This window comes from Gadus morhua, chromosome 17, assembly GCF_902167405.1.
Source record: "Gadus morhua chromosome 17, gadMor3.0, whole genome shotgun sequence".
Taxonomy (NCBI): Eukaryota; Metazoa; Chordata; class Actinopteri; order Gadiformes; family Gadidae; genus Gadus; species Gadus morhua.
The window spans coordinates 11,384,183-11,397,822 of NC_044064.1; the positions used below are offsets into that span (position 1 = coordinate 11,384,183).

A 13,640-nucleotide genomic window follows, 5' to 3' on the forward strand; every position below is an offset into this window, starting at 1 on the left:
TGAGCTAAGGTTTATCAGGACACGACTTTGCTGCCACTCTCAGATGAGTACATCCGATAAATACCCAGGAACAGAAACGACCGTGGAGAAAATGGAGGGACCGGGGGAAGTGTTCCACAGACACACACACGCACACACAGACACACACAAAGAGACACACACACACACGCTACAACACTACCAGCCCTACTGCAGGGCACTGATACACCTGCAGAACCATGAACTCTGCAGAAACACACACGACACAGCTCAAATACATCACACAAACACACACAAGCACACACACACACACACACACACACACACACACACACACACACACACATAAAAGCAAGTCATCAAAAACGGATTTAGTAGAATGTCAAGTAGGGGTTCATTCTCTCTCTCTCTCTCTCTCTCTCTCTCTCTCTCTCTCTCTCTCTCTCTCTCTCTCTCTCTCTCTCTCTCTCTCTCTCTCTCTCTCTCTCTCTCTCTCTCTCTCTCTCCCTCCCTCCCCTGTCTTGCCGACAGATGGGCTGTTAGGGAGCATGACAAAGACACACACACACACACAGACACATCATAATCATGATGTGTGCCGTGAGTTGGGGGAGAGTTGGGGGTCGGGTGGGGGGTTGAATGTGGGAGAGAGAGTGATTATAGTCTAGAAGCTTTGTGTGTAAGTGTAAGTGTGTGTGTGTGTGTGTGTCTGTGTGTGTCGGGAGGATATGTTACCTGGAGAAGACTTTCAATAGGTGTACAACAGTCATTGTGGAGAGGAGTGCATGCAAACATACACACATTGATGTAGCCACACACACACACACACACACGCACGCAGACACACACACACACACACACACACACACACACACACACACACACACACACACACACACACATTCAGAGCAACGTTGTTGTGCACGTAACCAGCAGACAACTTACCCACACATAATCGTTTTCTACAGGCATCAGTGAACACACACAAACACACACACACACACACACACACACACACACACACACACACACACACACACACACACACACACACACACACACACACACACACACACACACACACACACACACACACACACACACACACGCACAGCCCTTTGTCCGGCTCTGGCATGTGTGTGTGTGTGTGTGGGAGGTTAATTTCCTCACACTCCCCTCAACCTTCACACTTGATTACCGTGCTCCGTGTGGTGTCTGTCTGGACCGGAGTGGGTATGCTTCGACTTTGGCCCTCTATGGCCCTTCACAAGGGTCCCCTGAATGACACGTAGACGTGTGTTGGCCGTGTGCTCAAAATGTCCCCTTCCACAATCCATGACATTGTCAACATTTGATTTGTCAGGTCTGAAGAGGTCCATGTTGTGGCTAATATATGTCAACGCAAGTGAGTGGAAGGCCAAGGCTTTTCCAGATGTAGGGCAGCAAAATAGCCAGAACCCTAGCAACACGAACTTAAACCACCCCACAATAAGGGTGGTTTTGGAGAGGTTGATAAGTGGTGCTTCGTGAACTGAATTATAACCTTCAATATGACTTACAAAAGAGTAAAGCTTTGGGCAGGTATCCCAGTTGGTAAGCAATGTCTTTGTATTTAGCTCATCTTTGGTATTAGGTAGATGCTCATTTCCAAAGCGACGCACATTGAACACAGAAACAGGTCATTCCAGAACAGGGAGGGGTCAGGGGTCGTCTTACTCTAAGGGGGCTTACAGGCAGGTGTGTGTGTGTTCTGCTGGTGTCAGCGTCCCGCCCGGTTTGAGGGGGGGGGGGGGAGGAGGCAGACACCAGTGCCTCTCGCGCGGGGCAGTGTGAGCCGGGCTGCAGGCTGACTCCAGCAGAGCCAGCCTGTCTGCCCTTGACGAGAGCAGGAGGTAGCCTTGGAAGACGGCCAGACCGCAGGCTCCCGCCCTGGGGCCGCCCGGGCCGCCGGGGGGGCCCCCCCCACTGGTGGAGGAATACGGTAAGAGTGCTGCAGCGCTGACTGGATAGACAGGATTGGATAGATGGGCGGAGACACACGCGCACACAGGCGCGGACGGGATGAGTTGGACTCAAGGTAGTTTGCCGGTTGACCGGAATAAGTTGTTCAATAGTGTGAGAATAAAGATACAGGGTTCGATACCAAGCAGTCTGACTGAAGGGATCCTAGAGCAAGATGCCCCCTAACCCCTACCTGCTCCTCAATGACCTGTCTCTGTATTCACTGTCTAACCCCTACCTGCTCCTTAATGACCTGTCTCTGTATTCACTGTCTAACCCCTACCTGCTCCTTAATGACCTGTCTCTGTATTCACTGTCTAACCCCTACCTGCTCCTTAATGACCTGTCTCTGTATTCACTGTCTAACCCCTACCTGCTCCTTAACGACCCGTCTCTGTATTCACTGGCTAACCCCTACCTGCTCCTTAAGGACCTGTCTCTGTATTCACTGTCTAACCCCTACCTGCTCCTCAATGACCTGTATCTGTATTCACTGTCTAACCCCTACCTGCTCCTTAATGACCTGTCTCTGTATTCACTGTCTAACCCCTACCTGCTCCTCAATGACCTGTATCTGTATTCACTGTCTAACCCCTACTTGCTCCTTAAGAACCTGTCTCTGTATTCACTGTCTAACCCCTACCTGCTCCTTAATGGCCTGTCTCTGTATTCACTGTCTAACCCCTACCTTATTCCTAGTGCCATGTATCTGAATTCAGTGTAAGGTAGTTTTAAACAAATGATTTTCCTAAATAATATAGACTATAGTAAAATATGCATATATAGTAATATGTGTATGCATAATATGCATTTATATATTCATTGCCTGCATTAACATCTCAACAGTATAATTAGAACGTGTGTGTGTGTGTTTGTTTGCGTGGAAGTGAGTGTGTGTGTGTGTGTAGATGTGCCTGCGTGTGTAAATGTGTCTGTGTAGTGACAGAGTTATGCAGGACACCCCAGGGTGCCACTTCCCTGAGTCATCAGCACCCTCTTCATTAACTGCCCTCTTTGACTTTCAAATCGGGGACTTTTTATGATCATACATTTATTTAAGACAAGCGTCGGCATAGACTGCAGGACCAAACTGCTTAGTAAAGCTTATGTTCACACAGAGCCACAAAAGGTAAAAGATTATACTTAATACTATAATATTAAAAGGGAGGCCATGCCTGCAACAGAAATCATGATCTGCCACAACTCTGTGACCGCGCCAGCATGTGTTGGACCAATTCTGAAAATGTGCCGTGAAGGGACAAACTTCTCAGCTAGATTTGCACGGAGACAGAGTTCCTGTTACAGATCACCATTTGTTCCCAACACGCATATGAGGCAGTACTCCAACTTGTGTTGTGTCCAAAGTGTGTGTGTTTGTGTGTGTGTCCCTTGTGTTTAATTCAACAGATTCTATATTCAGCCACTTCACCAGCGACATCTTCTATGGAGAGGCTCAACAAAATGTCACCTTCCATTTTGTTTGTTCGACTTTGGATATTTTTTCGTCAACAACAGCCGGTTCGGGTCAAGGTTATAAGTGGGATGACGGGGAGGGGGTGGTGGACGGGGGGTTTCCATAGCAACGCATATTTTGTAGATAAAGGGACAGGGTTCTATCGGCAGCCATCTTGAGAGGGCATTTTAGATCGTAACAAAATAAAAAGTAGGAGGGGACAGAATGAGAAGCTAATGAAGAGCGGTGCATGTGAGCACACGGGCGCCTGCGTGCGCTCAATAGTGTGCACGTCTGCAGAGGCCATCGCAGGGATCAGGGGAAATGAGAGATGATGGAAGCTGATAGGAACACAAGTTGACACACACACACACACACAGCCATAGACACACAAGAGTCAACACACATGCATGAACCACAGACACACAGACACAAACACACACACACACACACACACACACACACACACACACACACACACACACACACACACAGGAGGATCTTTCGGTGTTTTGAGGGAATAGAATGGTTGTGATATAGCCACGATTATTTTTTTCATTATACATCACTTAGTACAAACATTGGAAACATTGTGCTTCATTTCTGTTTCTGAAACCTCTCGCCCCCCCCCCCCATCCATATGCGCTTATTTACAACCCATGGCCATCGTTTCATTTTGTTTAAAATGCAGGCATACACCCTGCATGTCTTACATGGACATGTTCTGTGAACACAATATTCATAACAGGCAATGACCTCCCCATGTGCGAGAGGTTATTCTTCATACTCAGTGTGTATTGATTGATTCTGTTGTGGCGTGCAATGATCATGGCAAGCTGCATGTCTATAGAAATAAGGAATAGAGAACCCGATCAATAGTTCTTGAATTTCTAAAGACGGAGAGTGGAATCAATTCAAATCATCCCAATCATCAAAACCATTATTTAGTGTGTGAGCATAGGGAAGAGTTATTTTGCTCTCAAATCGCATGTGTGCGTATGTATATGTGTGTATGAGCCCATAGTGTGTGTATATGTCACCCAAGGCCCAGTTGCCACAGCCCACAGCCAGGTCACCCCGTCATGGTCAAACATTATAGGGTAGGGCCCGTTGTACTCAGACTATTGACCACTTTTATATGAACGAGGGCGTTAAGACTGCTAAAATGCAGGGCTGTCAAATTCTGGTCGGTCGGTCGATAGGCGCTCGTTCGACCAGAATCTCGTCGGCCTCGAAAACCGCTGGTGTTCCTTTCAGGAGGCAAAAAAGGCGCTTCTTCATTTGTTATTTTCAGGGGTGTGAGGGACATGGCAGAGCGATGTGTTTTATTTTCGAGTGACGGAGCCTATATTTCAAGGCTATATTGTGTTCGAAATAACACTGAAGGCCTGAAGGCGGCATAGTTCAGCAACGCTGAGATTCACGTGGTTATTCAAAAACTGTTAAAATAGCTACGTTTCCCTCTGGCAACCGGATTGTAATGCACGAGGTAGTGGAGTAACAGTTAAGCGCTGTGGGATTGAGCTCGTCACACGTACACTTGCGCACACTCAAAACACACACTTACACACACACAAAACACACACTCACTGCCCTTATTCCTTCAGCGCCGAGGCTCAAAGGAGACGTTTCCCTTCCAGAGAAGAACAAAGATGGCCGGCGCAACACAGGGATGCTGGCTGTTTGGGTGGGAAGGAGGGGCGAGAAGAGGAGGAGGAGGAGGAGGATGAGGAGGAGGAGAGCCAAGAAGTAGAGAGGTAGAGGATGGAGAGGAGATGAGAGAATGTGCGAGGAATCCAAGAAGGGAGAGGGGGAGTGCAGGGAGGAGAGGGAGTGACACGAAGACGGAGGAGGGGGAGAATAGAAAGAAGGGAGGAGGGATGAAGTGTAGGACAGGATGAGGAGATGAGAGGATCGGAGGAGATGAGACTAGAGGATGTGGGGTTGAGGACACGACGAGAAGAGCTGGAGACAGGGGAGGAGAGTTGTGCACGGGGCCGGGGGCCCGCCTCCAAACAGACTGACCCCCCAGCTGTGATTACCTCTGGCCCCCTCCCCCCCCCCCCGCGCCAATTACAAAGATAAGAACAGCTCTTGTATTGGCACGTCCTAGTCTCTGTGTACACTTTGTGTGTGTGTGTGTGTGTGTGTGTGTGTCTGTGTGTGTGTGTGTGTGTGTGTGTCTGTGTGTATAGTTGTGTATGTGTGTGTGTGTGTGTGTGTGCGTGTACGTGTGCATATGTGTGTGTGTGTGTGTGTGGGTGCAGGCGGCTGTGCAGATTGCACTTTGGTGCACCAAACCCCATCTATATTCACTGCATGCTTTGAAAAAGCCACCCACTCACACACATACACACACAAACACATAAACACACACACACACACACACACACACACACACACACACACACACACACACACGCTTGAGGTTACGCATACATGGCGAGATGGCAGCATATGATGAAAGCACTCAGAATTGCATATGGCCACCACAGGGAGACAGCTTCTGGGTAAGGGAGGGTGAGGGGGGGACAGATTGATTTTAAGAGGCGAGAAATGAATCATGCACTCCTCATATTCCACACCCACTACAGATGTAGTGCCATTACGTTCTGGCTTTCAACCAATACATACACACACAAAGAAACTCAGACTCGCGTACATACACACTCACACATACACTTTTTATAAAGTTCCACATTAAATGAAATCTGAACTCAGGGGAAAAAGTATTTGATTTGATGTAAGGTGTTCTTCCATAAACTCCCAATTTACGATTTTATAAAGAAAATAAAAGTAGCAGAAAAACTTTAGACAAGAGGGAGTGAGAGGAAGAGAGAGAAAAAAAGAGGACAACGATAGAGGTAGGTAAATTAAGGTAAAGGGCAAGTAAACTATTCATATTGTTTTTTTATGCTCAGTTGATGTTTGGATCTTCCACTTGCTACTTGTTTCTGGCCTCACTTTTCCTAAATAATCAGCTATCAGCAAATTGTAATGGTCCATACAGTCTTCTTAAACACTTAGCTAGGAACCGCTGGTCTTTCTGCTCTGACTTAAAGAGCAAGAAAACTTAGCTAGGAACCATTGGTCTTTTCCACAGACATAAATAGCGGGAAAGCCAAGCAACTGAACACTTCCAAGCGGTCCCACATTGAAAACCTCCTTGGGAGGACTTAAATACGAGATAAATACAGAAGCCAAAAAAATAAATGAAAAGGAAAAATAAAAGTCCTAGAGAGGGAGAGAGTGTTAGCCTGGGGTGGTTGGCATTTCCAAAACATCTCAACAAGCCATTGACTTCACAGTTTGCCGTTCTACCAGACCAGAGAGCCGTTTGTGGGAAGTAAATACACCGGAGCAGTACAATGCCTACAAATAGCCCTTTCTCCTACTGTTTTCTCGCTCTCCAAGTAAATCAGGCTACAATATTTCAATGGGATGATTGTGTTTGTTTTGACAATTTCCTTTCTTTGCAGACAAATGATTATAGAAAAAGGCAACAGAAGCAAACTACTTAATAAGTTTGGTTTGTGAATTATGATTGTTATTTCTAAATGAAGAAACACATTTGTCTCAGTGGTCAGGGATGGAATGATTGTTTGTGTGTTCGTGCTAATGACTTCTGTTGTGTTAAGATGATAAGCAACCACCCATAGACCACCACGTACTGCTCTACCAGGGAGATGTAACATAAAGCCATAAAAGTAACAAATTATGGGGAGCTATACATTTGTTATTGCCATATGTTGGGTTAACAATATTGACCAACTACGCCTCATTTTAGACGGGTTGATTTAAATTGACATAAAAATTGTAATTTCAGCTGTCATAACGGCACATTTTATGCTTTTATATTTTATTAAGCATTAAAAAAGCTTGGTTTCACTGGATTAAAACTCTATTCAATGGTGTAGAATCCTGGCGGCTTTACCGCACAATTTAACAAGCTAAATATTGCGGTAAACACAGAATTTTCCAAACAGTCAAATGAGCTACTACTCTTGATTTTTGCAGCCAGTTTTTATGAACCTTCTTCGTCCAATCAACAACAACCGGAGTCAGACTATACCGGTCCATTGCTGATGGTCCACCGTTGTGCTTTCACTCCACCGCACTATGTCAATCCAAGCTCTATCGGGTGTTTAATCCATGTTCAATTAGCCGTAAACCCAGCTGTCATTGACGCTGTTGTAGAGTGAAATATTATATTATTAAAATATGTGATAAAACACAACAGCATAAAACGCGGCGTCATGAAAGCGAAAAGGACGAAATTTGGCGTTGACGGAAATCGATACCCATCTCTGATGAGGCCGTGCACGTGCAAACACGCGGACGCACTCAAGCACACACACACTAATTAATTTCCGCCAGGGGATATTCGACCAACAAGTGAGAAGTCTATTGAACTTATGCTCCGGTACCGTGCACGCATATAGCTGTATGGTAGCGGTATGCAGGTTCAATAGATCTCTCAGTACTGGGTCGAATTCTATTGAATGTGCACTTTATCATGTCTGCAGGGATGTAGGTCTGCATGGGCACATGCATGCCTCATGCAAGTACTCAAAATGTTCCAATTCCGTTTTTTGTCAGGGTTTGGGGACTTTACTGATTACATGTCCCTTTGAAGTAGGAGGGCTTCAAAGCCCTCTCTTATTGGGTCATGTCTAATGAACATTTTGGTTCAACACGCATGATAGAATGCAGGAAGAAAAAAACTGATTGAATCCTGCTTAAATAGGTCGTATGTAAGGGGAGGGAAACGAAAAACGTGTGTGTGATACTTTCCAAAACACGGAGCTATAATCCACAGACATGTTATAATTTCCATTTGCTCTCCAAGAAATCAAAACGAAGCAGTGTATTCTCGTTTTTTACAGCGCCACTCTCCGGCTCCGAGGACATTTAGCTGTCTGAGGAGCGATCACGCACGGCTGACTGTCGCAGTTCGGGGCTGCATCGTTTCAGCTCTCCCCCCTCCTCCCCCTCCTCCCCCTACTCTGCTGGGGGAGTCACGGGACCGAGGCGGGACGTTAACGGCTCTCGTTGGCTCACTGCTTCCTATTTGGCCCCGCCGGTTTTTTGGCAAACAAGGAGGAGGGGAAACAAAGGGGAGAGTAGCTGGTGGAGCGTTCGTCCTTCACCGCTCCACCTTGCAGCGTGCTCTGAGCATCCAGAGTGGATCATTCAGGGCTTCATTTGAAATGGAGCTCTATCGTTTGGGCTCTGTTCTATGTTTAACGCTCAAGATGTAATGCCCTACATATAATGGTCTGTGTTACTGCTCTATTATCAATGTATGCATTTACTTTACATTCAAAGTATATATTTTCTGTTCGATATTTATTGCTATATATTAACTGTTCTATATTCGGTGCTCTATCTTCAATGTTCAATATCAGTGGTCCATAATATAAACTTCTATGCTCAAAGGCTTTCTGAAACAACTCTGAATGGAAAGCTTGTATTTTAGAGCATAACAATTAACAATCTTTAACACGTTTGACTTTGATTCCTCTGCATTTGAGGTTCTACCTGTAATGCTTTAGGCCTACATATACAACTCGGTCTTTAGCTAGCTTTATCATTAGGGCTGTGCATTTGAAGCCCTGAATTAAGACTTTCCTGATAACAAGAACTTCTAATACTACAAAAATTTTTTATTAATATAACATGACAGAGTACTAAACATTACACGACATTACAGCCGGGCTAAACTGCACTGCCCAGCTTAGCGATTGCCACAGCTAGGTCCGACCACACATCCATTGCATCACAGCCATTGGCTCGCGACGGAGTGCGATGAGATATGATAACGACTTATGAAATAACTCATTCAAATTCAATAATCTCAGCCAGAGCACAGGGACAGAGAGATAGAGAGGCAGACAGAGAGTAAGATAGGGAGAGAGGATGATAGAATAATTAAGAGAGTGCGGAAGAGAGTGAGAGGGTGAAATTAAAAAGAGAGAGAAAGGGAGAGTAAATGCGCAAGAGAGAGGGAGAGGGTGAAATACATTTAAAAAGAGAGAGAAATGGAGAGTAAATGCGCAAGAGAGAGGGAGGGAGGGTGAAATACATTGAGAGAGAGTGAAAAATGGAGAGGGTATATGTCAGATAGGGAGAGTGAGAGAGAGAATAAGTGTGTAACTGCGGGCGATAGAGAGAGAGAGAGAGAGAGAGAGAGAGAGAGAGATATAACCATCTGCTCAGTGACAACATAACGCTCATCCAGGCCGGCAGTGCCTTCCAACCAGATTCCACATGCGTGAGGAGGAACTCGCCATGTGCTCACACATAGAGCGACATGGAGCAGCAGCTGGGCTCAGTGTAGCTGGGGAACCATGGAGAAATATGGAGGAACCATGGGGGAACCATAGAGAAACATTGAGGAACCATACCGCCGGGGAAACACGGGGGAACCATGGCAGAGACGTAGGGGAACAGTGGTGCCTTCCATGGGTGGAGGAGGTTTACTGTGGTACCTATGACTGTAAGTCGCTTTGGATGAAAGCAGTTTGAAAATTACTTAATTGGAATAGCGTGTGTACGTGTATGTGTTTGCATTTGCGTGTGTTTGTGTGTTGGACTGAGCACAGTGGGCAGGTGTGCAGGCCGAGAGGTTGTGACATTAGCAGACAGGGGGCGCCACCATTTCAACATGGCAGACCATATGCCAGCCCGCCCCCGCCCCCTGCCCCGTCTCATTGGCCCAGGGTTGGCACAGAATCGGGCCGACGCTGCCCTGGCCCGGGGCCCGAGGGTCACCGACTCCTCAGCCAATCACAGCATGGGGGCGCATAAGATCACGCTCTGGACACAACCCGGGGATGGTGGGGGTTGTAGTCCCACAACAGCGGGCTAGAGCGATACAAACTACAGTTCATCTTAGCACTAATCATTCTCATTGATTTGGATATACTTATGTATTTTAGAGAGCATTACAAATAAGTATATGTAGAAGGAGAGGTAATTTTAGTAGAAGTAGCAGTAGCAGTAGTCGCATAACTTTGATGTTTTACATAAAGTTGTATTTGTATATCTAATTGTAGTAGTAGTAATATCAATACGAGTAGTGGGAACAGTGCTATAAAGGATCCTTGGCAACATCGATGTTTCGTCTATCGTAGTAGTCGTATTAGCAGTAGCAATGGGTAAAAGCCAATCGCCTCACATGCATAAGTGCTAGCCATGGTAATATAAGCAGAAAAGTGTGCGCTAATAGCAGCATTATCAATGTCTGTATATTCTGGGTGATTGTTTAGCTCTCTTTTTTCAGTTTACTGAGTGTGGCTAGCGTGTTTTTAATCAGGGCTTTGAGGGAAAACCATTTGTGGTTCAACTGTTTATTCAGAACGGGCCTGCAGTCAACCACAATTAATGAAAAGGTTTTCCTAATAGCTCTGTGGCCATTGTGTGGCAGTGAATGTTTGTGGACGTGCGTCTCTGGGTCTGTGTGTGTTTCCAAAGCAGGGAGTTCTATTATGACCATAATATCTGTGCACCATATGAGCCTGCTCCTTAGTATAATCACTTTAGCTATTGACTAAGTATACCACGTGACGTAAAAAAAGTGTGTACGCTTTTGAAGGGGTTAGAGTAGGGGGGGTGGGGTCTTATTATTTAGTCAGATGAACATTCATCTTAATAATGTGTTGATATATGCGTATGTGTGTGAGTGTCTGTGGGTAGTTATGCATGTATGTATACGCGCATGCATCTGAAGGTGTCTATTAACGTATGTTTGTGTGTATGTCAACATGTCTACATCAAACATCAGTTCAAGCAAAGATACCTGAATCTGAAACCTTCAGGCACTAGGCGCTGGCTCGGCCACCTCATTAATTCACGATTCACGACTCGACTAAACCGGCTACACAGCCTAATTCATTCACCAACCCGGACTAATACGTTCTCTAATTCAAACGACACCTCAAAGGCTGGAAGGACGGCTCAACCGCCTCATTTATTTATAATTTACGACAAAATGTTTGATTAAACTAAGAGGACGCCTTAATAAAGGGCCATGCCTCATATAGTTACAATTCCCGACTAACAAGACTTAACCATAACGACGCCTTACAAGAAAGTGTCCGAAAAGCCTGATGGATTCATCACACATCAGCGCTCTGTCTATTCAAAGTCTGCCTTCTATCAATGCGTCCTTCAACCACCGCACACAATTTTTTACACTTAGACACACACACACACACACACACACACACACACACACACACACACACACACACACACACACACACACACACACACACACACAGCCTAGCCAACAGTCTGACGCACATGCGTGTGTACCTTCATAGCTGAAGACCAGGGCTGTGAAAGGAGGGACCCACATGTGCACTTCTATCGGTGTTGAGATAATCCTTCATCTCAGGGCTATCTCTCTGTTCTTACTGTGCTTTCATCTCTCTCTCTCTCTCTCTCCCCCTTTCTCACCCTCAATCTTCTCTCTATCTTCCTACCTCTCTCTTTCTCTATAGGCTTTCTCTTTGTACATCTTCCCTCAACTGCAAAGGCTAAGGCATCACACACACATACACACACACACACACACATTCACACACACACACACACACACACACACACACACACACACACACACACACACACACACACACGCACACGCACACGCACACACACACACACACACACACAACTCATAACTATGCTTGTACATCAGAGTGAGCACAAGGCAGTCTACTGCAAAAAAAGATTTGTTCAGTCACGCATGAAAATATGATGATTGAAATACAACTATTCATATATATTCTCCCCACACCCGAGTCCACCCCCGCAACATAACAACCTGCCAGTTTATCATCTGTCAGTACTCCTTGCACAACATTTGAATCATCTGGCTGCGACGTACATGTTGAACCACATATCTTCATATAAATAATTGATTCAAGCATTGCTAGTCATTCAATGTGTTAATATTAGCCTAACGTACAGGTAATAAATCAAACGCACAGCTGGATGTATGGATATATAGCTGAATATCTCCTCAATCCCCAATACACACAGAGGCTCACACTAACACATACACACACACAGCGAGTCAACCATCATTCAACGTGAGGGACTACTCTCCCGTGACTGTGCAGATAGCGAGATATGACTGGTACTGGAGCACTCTGCTGGAGGATCCGACACACGGAAACACAACCGCTTCCACCGTCGCAATGTCTCCCCATCACCTCCGTCGCTGATTTGTATTTATTTATTCATTCAGGCAGACCAGATAGATTTCCAGTCCAATGGTGCTATCTAGTGGCGGCAAATGCTTCTGGGGTTACTTAAACACCTCCGTTGCTCCACCGTGGCTGACATGATATGGTATGATTTTAGCCTTGTTGTCAGGATTGATGTCTCTTCTACAAATGCTCAATACGTGTTACAGTCTACAACTGGGGCTCAAATGACAGGAATACACACGTAAACGCAAAAAGTCCCACGCATAAGCGCACACGCAGAACCCCAAAGACACAACCCCACACACACGTATACATCAAGGCACTCGCACAACCCCACACACATATATGCATCAAAGTACATTCAAACGCACACACGCAAACAGGGCTCATTTGAACACATGGACGGTAGGAACATTGTTGTATCCCCTTGACTTACCTCCAATAACAATGAACACATATACAATGACCTTTACATGTGTGTGTGTGCGTGTGCGTGCGTGTGTGTGTGTGTGTGTGTGTGTCTCGCTGTCGGTGTGTGGAAGAGTTTATTTGAAGAAAGGGTCAGGTGTCAGACATTATCTTGCTCTGGACCAAAAAAAAACGTTTTGTTCTATTTTCTGTATTTCTTTGCATTGCTTATTATAATCTCTCGCGCATTGCTTATAATGTTACGACAGTGGCACACACATTTCTCTTATGGGAATAATAAGCAACCTATATTATTAATCTACATAAACATATACAGGCCAATATATATTATTCAATATTTGGTGGTGGTGTCTCTCACTAGAGCTACAGCATTTAGCCTTTGAAAGCGTACAGGTTAACAGTTTTCTCATACGTAGACAAGCATCACCTGAGTGTGGCTGAGCTTCATCAGCTATTTTTAAAGGCAGGAACAGCAACCGAGGCAGAAAACTAGTCTCCGGTTGCTGCTTTTATACATGTGCTTTCAGTCCAAAAAAATATGAAAGGAGGGCAAATTT

The 13,640-nt window shown here is 45.4% G+C and overlaps 1 protein-coding gene across 1 annotated transcript in view; it reads right to left on the reverse strand.

The window, feature by feature from the left end:
• Positions 1–13,640, reverse strand: part of nrxn2b (neurexin 2b) — a 611,205-nt gene that overhangs the window by 324,164 nt on the left and 273,401 nt on the right.